The sequence below is a fragment of the Pongo abelii genome, chromosome 23, assembly GCF_028885655.2.
Source record: "Pongo abelii isolate AG06213 chromosome 23, NHGRI_mPonAbe1-v2.0_pri, whole genome shotgun sequence".
NCBI classification, from domain to species: Eukaryota; Metazoa; Chordata; class Mammalia; order Primates; family Hominidae; genus Pongo; species Pongo abelii.
Window position 1 is genome coordinate 49,568,172 of NC_085929.1, and position 9,291 is coordinate 49,577,462.

The 9,291-nt window shown below is 49.7% G+C and overlaps 1 protein-coding gene and 1 pseudogene across 16 annotated transcripts in view; one reads left to right on the plus strand and one right to left on the minus strand.

Annotated features, from left to right (window-relative positions):
- The window catches only part of TTLL1 (TTL family tubulin polyglutamylase complex subunit L1), a 64,327-nt gene extending 58,841 nt beyond the window's left edge, over window positions 1-5,486 (minus strand). For 3 of the 16 annotated variants that reach the window (XM_024240089.3, XM_024240082.3, XM_054543572.2), the window contains exons 1-3: window positions 5,333-5,477; window positions 4,933-4,995; window positions 2,150-2,181 (exon numbers count right to left, since the gene is read on the minus strand). The gene's annotated coding sequence lies outside the window, so the exon portion shown is untranslated. Of the gene's footprint in view, window positions 1-2,149; window positions 2,182-2,335; window positions 2,388-4,932; window positions 4,996-5,101; window positions 5,284-5,332 lie in introns of those variants that run through there. The other 13 variants (XM_054543574.2, XM_024240085.3, XM_054543575.2 and 10 more) reach the window with 8 other exon arrangements.
- Window positions 5,487-7,614: 2,128 nt separating this feature from the next.
- LOC129052689 (small ribosomal subunit protein eS25-like) lies at window positions 7,615-8,887 on the plus strand (annotated as a pseudogene).
- The last annotated feature ends 404 nt before the right edge of the window (window positions 8,888-9,291 follow it).

The window sequence follows — 9,291 nt, forward strand, 5'->3', positions numbered from 1 at the left end:
TTGACAGATCAACTGAGCCAACTGAGATTTAACAAGTTGAGACTCTCAAAGCAGTTTGATTAATTTCCTTGAGATTATTTACTAATGCTTACCAAATTGCTACTTTGTGTCATACTTTATACTAACCATTTTACCTAACAATATCATGGCATTAAAATAAACTAAATCCTTATTCTCGTCAAAAGGGATACCAAGGAAGATAGAAACAGAGTTCCTGTCTTCTGAAAAAACTCTAAACATATTTTTTTTTCTTTTTTGAGATGCAGTCTAGCTCTGCTGCCCAGGCTGGAGTGCAGTGGCTCAATCTCGGCTCACTGCAACCTCTGCCTCCCAGGTTCAAGCGATTCTCCTGCCTCAGCCTCCTGAGTAGCCGGGATTACAGGCACCCACCACAATGCCCAGCTAATTTTTTATTTTTAGTAGAGGTTGGGTTTCACCATGTTGTCCAGGCTGGTCTTGAACTCCTAACCTCAGGCGATCCGTCCACCTCAGCCTGCCAAAGTGTTGGGATTACAGGTGGCTCAGAGCCACTGTGCCCAGCTGACATCTTTTTCTTTCTTTCTTTCTTTGCAGGCTCCCCACCTGCTTTTTCTAGGTTTCTTTTTTTTTTTTTCAGATGTAGTCTCGCTCAGTCGCCCAGGCTGGAGTGCAGTGGCGCGATCTCGGCTCACTGCAAGCTCCGCCTCCCAGGCTCATGCCATTCTCCTGCCTCAGCCTCCCGAGTAGCCGGGACTACAGGCGCCCGCCACCACGCCTGGCTAATTTTTTGTATTTTTAGTAGAGATGGGGTTTCACCGTGTTAGCCAGGACGGTCTCGATCTCCTGACCTTGTGATCTGCCTGCCTCGGCCTCCCAAAGTGTTGTGATTACAGGCGTGAGCCACCGCGCCCAGCCTTTTTTCTAGGTTTCAACCACAAGCTTCCGATCTCTTATCATCAGGTGGTTAGGTTGGAGTAATTCTAGCCCTGGGCACTGGAGCTCAACCATGCCTGCACAGAATAAGGAATGACAAATTTATATCATCATTAAGAACAAAAGCTACCACCTTTTTTTTTTTTTTTTGAGATGGCATCTCGCTCTGTCGCCCAGGCTGGAGTGCAGTGGCGCGATCTCAGCTCACTGCAACCTCCACCTTCCAGGTTCAAGCGATTCTCCTGCCTCAGCCTCCCGAGTAGCTGGGACTACAGGCGCATGCCACCATGCCTGGCTAATTTTTTGTATTTTCAATAGAGACGAGGTTTCACTGTGTCAGCCAGGATGGTCTCCATCTCCTGACCTCGTGATCCGCCTGCCTCGGCCTCCCAAAGTGCTGGGATTACAGGTGTGAGCCACCGCGCCCGGCAAAACTACCACTTATTAAGCTCTAGCATGTGTCAGGTACTGGGTGGGGTAGTTTATGAATATTCTTCTCCACTGTGTATATTATCGTCTCATGTGATGCCCAAAGGCAGATGATATGATTTGTCTGTATCCCAATCTCACCTTGAGTTGTAATAATCCCCACGAGTCAAGGGCAGGGCAAGGTGGAGATACACGAATCATGGGAGTGGTTCCCCTGTACTGTTCTCATGGTAGTGAATAAATCTTGTGAGATCTGATGGTTTTATAAATGCAGGTTCCCCTGCACAAGCTCTCTTGCCTGCCACCATGTATAACGTGCCTTTGCTCTTCCTTCACCTTCCGCCATGATTGTGACTGTGAGTCAATTAAAACTCTTCCTTTTATAAATTACCCAGTTTTGGGTATGTCTTTATTAGCAGCATGAGAACAGACTAATACAGCAGGAATTCTCCCCATTTTACAGATGAGGGAAATGGGGGCCAGAGAATAAAAAGAAGAGGAGAGAGTGCAGCCTGTGGACAGCCTACACACTTCCCTCCCACAGCAGATGGCAACTGTTATTTCGAATGTGCCTCCCACATCAGAGAGCAACCTCCTGTGGGGCAGCAGAGTGGGCTGGCTCAGGAGTGGGCTGACTCGTGTCTGTTCTCATGTCGGGCATGCAGCCAGCCAGGCCTGGTGTGGGGCTCCAAAATCATGTGTAGACAAGTGATCCACCGGACCACGCCCCACAGTGCGGAAGAATGGGTGACTCCTTCCCAACCCTAAGCAATACTAAGCCGTTTTCCTTAGAAAAGTAAATAAATACCTGATATCAGATTGTTTTATTGTTGCTTCCTCCTAAAACAGAAAACAGAAATGGGGTTAAGGGTACTGAGTAACGTGTTATTATCTCTCCTGGTTCACGTGAATTGATGCATCTGAATTTTATGCCACTTTCTAAACTGAGCATCATAAAAACCTAACCAAGAAAAACAGAGAGTGACATATTGACCTTTTATGTTGAATGCAGCTCAAAATTGGAGTTGGGGCTGTCACCACCTGAGGTGTATCAACCACAGAAAGCCATCCTGAAACCAGAGAGCTGCTGGTTATTTTCAGAAGACAACCTGGGGTCTCGCTCCTGGGGCAACTGGGTAGGATCATAATGAGCTCGAAGAGAAGGTTTCCCACGAACACCCTGGATATCAGGGCCATTGGTGTTCTAACTTCTCATCCATCCACACAGCCCTGACAGCCATTCAGTGCTAGGCCTGTAACAGACATTAAACTGAGAGCCCAGATGGGGGCAAGGAGCGCAGGAGACACATTTAACAAGCTGCAAGGCCTGCCTGCAGCAAAGAGCTTCAACAACACATCACAGTTCAACTGTGGCCGGGGAAGGAAGGGATGGTTAATTTGATCCAGCAGCAAATCAGGTCAGCTCCACTCCAGAAGATTCCAAATCCATCCTCAACTCCCATAATGTCCCCTCTCTCCTGGGCAACTGCAGCAGGCCCCACTCTGTCCCCTGCTACTCTCCTCACTCCACTACAACCCATTTCCCACCCAGCAGTGGACCAATGTGTGACACACACAACACTAACCATGTCACCCTGCTCACTACCCCACAGTAGCTTCATACTGCATTCAGAACGAAGCTAGTGGTCCTCCATGGCCTACCAGGCCAGCCCTGCAGATATGGACCATCACCTCTTAGGCCTTGTCTCTCACCAACCCTCTTTAGCCCCTGGCCTTCTTTCAGCTCCTGACACCCCACAGGCTGCATTTTGTCTTAAGCCTTTGCTCTTCCTCCAGATCTGTCCCTTCTCAAAAGTCAACTGCTCAGAGTGGCTTTCCCCAACCACTCAATCTCAATCCTCCTGAGTCCACCACATTGTCACTTTATTTTCTCCATGGCACTTGGGTTGTAAGCAATCATTTAGTCTAGTGCTACTCAAAGCATGGCCCATGGGTGAGCAGCACCTGGAGCTTGTTAGAAATACAGATTCTTTGGGAGGCCAAGGCAGGTGGATCACCTGAGGTCGGGAGTTTGAGACCAGCCTGGCTAACATGGTGAAACCCCGTCTCTACTAAAAATATAAAATTAGCTGCGCGTGGTGGTGCACATCTGTAATCCCAGCTACTCAGAAGGCTGATGCACAAGAATCACTTCAACCTGGGAGGTGGAGGTTGCAGTGAGCTGGCATCGCGCCACCGCACTCCAGCCTGGGCAACAGAGTGAGACTCCATCTCAAAAAAAAAAAAAAAAAAAAAAGAAATACAGATTCTTAGCAGGGCACAGTGGCTCACGCCTGTAATCCCAACACTTTGGGAGGCCAAGGTGGGTGGATCACCTGAGGTCAGGAATTCAAGACCAGGCTGGCCAACATGGTGAAACCCTGTCTCTACTAAAAATACAAATATCAGCCGGGCGTGGTGGTGGGCGTCTGTAATCCTAGCTATCTGGGAGGCTGAGGTGGGAGGATTGCTTGAACCCGGGAGGCAGAGGTTGCAGTGAGCCAAGATCGCACCACTGCACACTCCAGCGCCTAGGTGACAGTGCGAGACGGTCTCAAAAAAAAAAAAGAACAAGAATATGGCCAGGCACAGTGGCTCACGCTTGTAATCCCAGCACTTTGGGAGGCCGAGGTGGGCAGATCACCTAAGGTCAGGAGCTCGAGACCAGCCTGGCCAACATGGCGAAACCCTATCTCTACTAAAATTTAAAAAATTAGCCGGGCATGGTGGCGCGTGCCTGTAATCACAGCTACACGGGAGGCTGAGGCAGGAGAATTGCTTGAACCCGGGAGGCGGAGGTTGCAGTGAGCCGAGAGCGACCGCACTCCAGCCTGGGCAACAAAGTGAGACTCCGTCTAAAAATAAATAAACAAATAAATCAAGTAATAACAATGTCAATGACGACTTCGCGTTGAGCAGTGCATTCGTTCACGGCGGTATTGTCACTGTCCATCTCCACGCCCACACTGGGTGACAGTACCATGCTCCACAGTGACTGCTTACCAGTGTCTGTAATTTGAGGGCAGAGCAGGGCCCATCTTTTTTTTTGTTTGTTTTTGTTTTTGTTTTTTTGAGACAGAATCTCGCTCTGTCGCCCAGGCTGGAGTGCAGTGGCGCAATCTCGGCTCACTGCAAGCTCCGCCTCCCAGGTTCACGCCATTCTCTGCCTCAGCCTCCCGAGTAGCTGGGACTACAGGCGCCCACCACCACGCCCGGCTAATTTTTTTTTTTGTATTTTTAGTAGAGACGGGGTTTCACCGTGTTAGCCAGGGTGGTCTCGATCTCTTGACCTCGTGATCCTCCCGCTTCGGCCTCCCAAAGTGCTGGGATTACAGGCGTGAGCCACCGCGCCTGGCCGGGGCCCATCTTTTTGTACCGCCACAACCCGGCACCATAATGTGCTCATCAAACGTTTCCTGAGCAAAGAACCTGCTTTGCAAATGCCAAAAGGGCTAACAATGATAAGATACTTTCACTTCCAGAATTAATCTCCTCTAATGCCCCAGCTACTCTATGGAAAAGGATGACTACCCCAGCCTGCCCTCTTAGCTGATGGGGAATCAGAGAGGGGAAATGTCTTGGTCCAGTCACCTAGAGGGAAGACACAAGGTTCTTGTCTCCTGCCCTGAGTTCTCTCCACAGGTACACTGCGCCCTGCAAAAGATGCCAACAGAAACAACACAGATTGCAAACGAATGGGAAACGTGTAGGAACAATGAAAGTCTGGGATAACAAATAATAAATATAATGATGCAATTACAACAGTCGGACAGCACGAGGTAAGTCATAGGAACTCAGCGGAGGGAGAAAGGCACGGTGGTTAGCGCGGACTTCCTGGAGGACGCGGATCCGGCAAGCAGCATCTCAACCGCATTTTCGCAGCCGCGTAGACACTGGCGCCCACACTCTCTCACCCATGCGCACTCGCCAGCCCGCGCGCAGCCACACCCTCGGTGCCCGGGAGGCGGCGGCCTGGGGGACAGGACCTCACCTGTGGGCTCACAGCGCCGAGAGACTCGGAAGAGCGCCCTGCAGGGATACCTCGAGCCGCGCCCCCGCCCCGCCTCCAGCCCCTCTCCGGCGCTCGCAGGAGGACGCAGCCTGCTGCCAGGCACACCACCCCGCCCCGCCCCGCGCTGCACTCTACTTCCAGGGCGGCGCCCTGGCAACCCAGGACGCGACCGCCGGCGCTGCGACTACTTCCGGAGTCAGACTTGCCTGGGGCTCCTTTGGGCTCCTTACCTCGGGTGGCCGCTATTCCCAGGGCTTGGATCCTAGGAAATGCCAGGCCGTCCATCTTCTCGGGGCCCAGAAAGGAGACTGAGAAGGGTCTGGAGCACAGGATTAAGTCTAAAAAGAAACGTAGAGTGGTACGATGATTAGGTCCGAATCCTGGGTTCGGTGTTAATCCGCTGTTTAGCCTCTCCTACCCCTTCTACCTCTGCTTCCTTATCTGAAGAAATGGTGATGTTGCGCCACTGCACTCCAGCCTGGGCGATAGAGCGAGACTCCATCTCAAAATAATAATAATAATAATAATAACATAAAAATAAAATAATTTTTTAAAAGTGTTTATCTGGGCCAGGCGCGGTGGTTCACACCTGTAATCCCAGCACTTTGGGAGACAGAGGCGGGTGGATCACGAGGTCAGGAGATCGAGACCATCCTGGCTAGGCTGAGGCAAAAGAATCGCTTGAACCCGGGAGGCAGAGGTTGCAGTGAGCCAAGATCGTGCCACTGCACTCAAGCCTGGGCGACAGAACAAGACTCCGTCTCAAAAAAAAAAAAAAAAGTTTATTATTCTCGTTATAGACCTGTGTTACCTCGAATTTTCTATACAATTATTCATTTTTAATTTCATCAATTTAAAGAGTTATGCAAACTTGTGCAACTTGTAAGTGACAGAGTCTGGCTTGGAATCCAGGACACCTGACCATTCATGCTGCTGCCTCTCAGGAGGGGTGGTGGCGTGCTTTCTTAGTGATGGTTGGAGCTTTGCTAACATCACTTCCTATAATCTCCCACACAACCGCCTCCCAGGCCCAGAGCACATTCAGCCCGTCATCGTTTACTTTTGGCACCATCTAGTGGAACGAACACTAATCTGGAGTCCAAATTGCCAATTCATACCCTTCAGCTGCTGTCTGGTTGCGAGGCCTTGAGAAGTCCCAAGGCTTCTGACTACAGTGTTCTCACCTTAAACCCAGGAGATGAGTGAAAGCTTGCAAGATGTGGCTAGGGCCTGGCATAGTAAAGTGTTCAATAAACATTGTAGCCTTCCATCATGTTGCCTCATGCCTGCAATCCCTGTACTTTGGGAGGCCAAGATGGGAGGATCGCTTGAGGTCAGGAGTTCCAGACTAGCCTGGCCAATATAGCAAGACCCCATTTCTAAAAAAAAAAAAAGGCCGGGCGCGGTGGCTCACGTCTGTAATCCCAGCACTTTGGAAGGCCGAGGCAGGCGGATCACGAGGTCAGGAGATCGAGACCATCCTGGCTAACATGGTGAAACTCCATCTCTACTAAAAATACAAAAAAATTAGCTGGGTGCTGTGGCGGGCGCCTGTAGTCCCAGCTACTTGGGAGGCTGAGGCAGGAGAAGGGCGTGAACCCGGGAGGCGGAGCTTGCAGTGAGCCGAGATAGTGCCACTGCAGTCCCGCCTGGGCAAAAGAGAGAGACTCCGTCTCAAAAAAAAAAAAAAAAAAAAAAAAAAAATCTTTTTAATCAGCCGGGTATGGGGGCGTACACCAGCAGTTCTACTCAGCTACTCAGGAGACTGAGGTGGATCACTTGAGCCTAGGAGATTGAGGCTGCAATGAGCTATGATCCCGCCACTACACTCCAGCCTGGCCAACAGAAGAAGACCCTGTCTCTTAGAGAAAAAAAGTTAAAAAAAAAAAAAAGGAATTTTAAGGCAAGGCATGGTGCCTCACGCCTGTAATCCCAGCACTTTGGGAGGCCGAGGCGGGTGGATCACCTAAGGTCAGGAGTTCGAGACCAGCCTGGCCAACATGGTGAAACCCCGTCTTTACTAAAAATACAAAAATTTGCCGGGCATGGTGGTGCGCACTTGTAATCCCAGCTATTTGGGAGGCTGAGGCAGGAGAATTGTTTGAACCTGGGAGACAGAGATTACAGTGAGCCAAGATTGCACTATTGTACTCCAGCCTGGGCAACAGGGCGAGACTCCATCTTAAAAAAAAAAAAAAAAACTTTAAGATGGCGACAGCAGCATTAAACTAACTACAGGGCTTGTCTGAGCACCGGGTCCTATGGGTCTGTACAGGTCACAGGCCCATGAGGCTGGCCCTACCCTAAGAAGCTGGCCACAACTCCCCTCAATGAATCCCCACAAGAACTCTGCTGAGTTAATGGTGTTATCACCACTTTTTAAAAAATAGTGGTAAATTGGCCGGGCGCAGTGGCTCACGCCTGTAATCTCAGCACTTTGGGAGGCCGAGGTGGGCGGATCATGAGGTCAAGAGATCGAGACCATTCTGGCCAACATGGTGAAAACCCATCTCTATTAAAAATACAAAAATTAGCCGGGCATGGTGGCACACGCCTGTAGTCCCAGCTACTCAGGGAGCTGAGGCAGGAGAATCGCTTGAACCTGGGAGGCAGAGGTTGCAGTGAGCCGAGATCACACCACTGCACTCCAGCCTAGCGACAGAGCGAGACTCCGTCTAAAAAAAAAAAAAAAGAAAAATTGGTAAAATACATATAACATAAAACGTAACCATCTTAGCCATTTTTCAATGTACAGTTCAGTGATGTTAAATATATTCACATTGTTGTGCAACCAATCTCCAAGACTTTATCATCTTGCAAAACTAAAACTCTTTACCCATTGAACACAATTCCCCATCCTTCCTTCCCCAACCCCTGGTTAAGACTTTCTGTCTTAATGAATTAGACTCCCTAAGTACCTCATCTAAGTGGAATCTGGGCCGGACCGGGCACAGTGGCTCACGCCTGTAATCCCAGCATTTTGGGAGCCTGAGGCAGGAGGATTGCCTGAGCCCAGGAGTTTGAGACCAGCCTGGGCAATATAGGGGGACCTCGTCTCTGCAAAAAAAAAAAAAAAAAAAAAAGAAGAAAGAAAGAGGAGGAAGGAAGGGAGGGAGGGAGGGAAGAAAGTGTTCGCTGCTGCTCGCTGAGCTTCGCAGTGCCATCCAAGGATGACAAGAAGAAGGAAGACACCGGAAAGTCGCTAAGAAAGACAAAGATTCAGTGAACAAGTCTGGGGGCAGGGCCCAAAAGAAGAAGTGGTCCAAAGGCAAAGTCCGGGACAAGCTCAATAAGTGAGTCGTGTTTGACAAACCTACCTATGACAATCTCTGTAAGGAAGTTCCCAACCATAAACTTATAAGCCCTGCTGTGGTGTCTGACAAACTGAAGATTCGAGGCTTCCTGGCCAGGGCAGCCCTTCAGGAGAACCTTAGTAAAGGACTTAACAAACTGGTTTCAAAGCACAGAGCTCAAGTAATTTACATCAGAAATACCAAGGGTGGACATGTTATAGCTGCTGGTGACAATACATGAACAGGTCCAACCAACTGTACATTTGCAAAAATAAAACTTCATTAAATCAAAAAAAGAGGCCGGGCACGGTGGCTCACGCCTATAATCCCAGCACTTTGGGAGGCCGAGGTGGGTGGATCACCTGAGCTCAGGAGTTCGAGACCAGCCTGGCCAGCATGGCGAAACCCCGTCTCTACTAAAAATACAAAACTTAGCAGGGCATGGTGGCACATACCTGTAGTCCCAGCCACTAGGTGGGCTGAGGCAGGAGGATCGCTTGAACCCAGGAGGCGGAGGTTGCAGTGAGCCAAGATCATGCCACTGCATTCCAGCCTGGGCAACAGAGGGAGATTCCATCTCCAAAAAAAAAAAAAAAGAAAAAAGAAAGGAAGAAAGTAGAATCATACAGTATTTGTTATTTATTT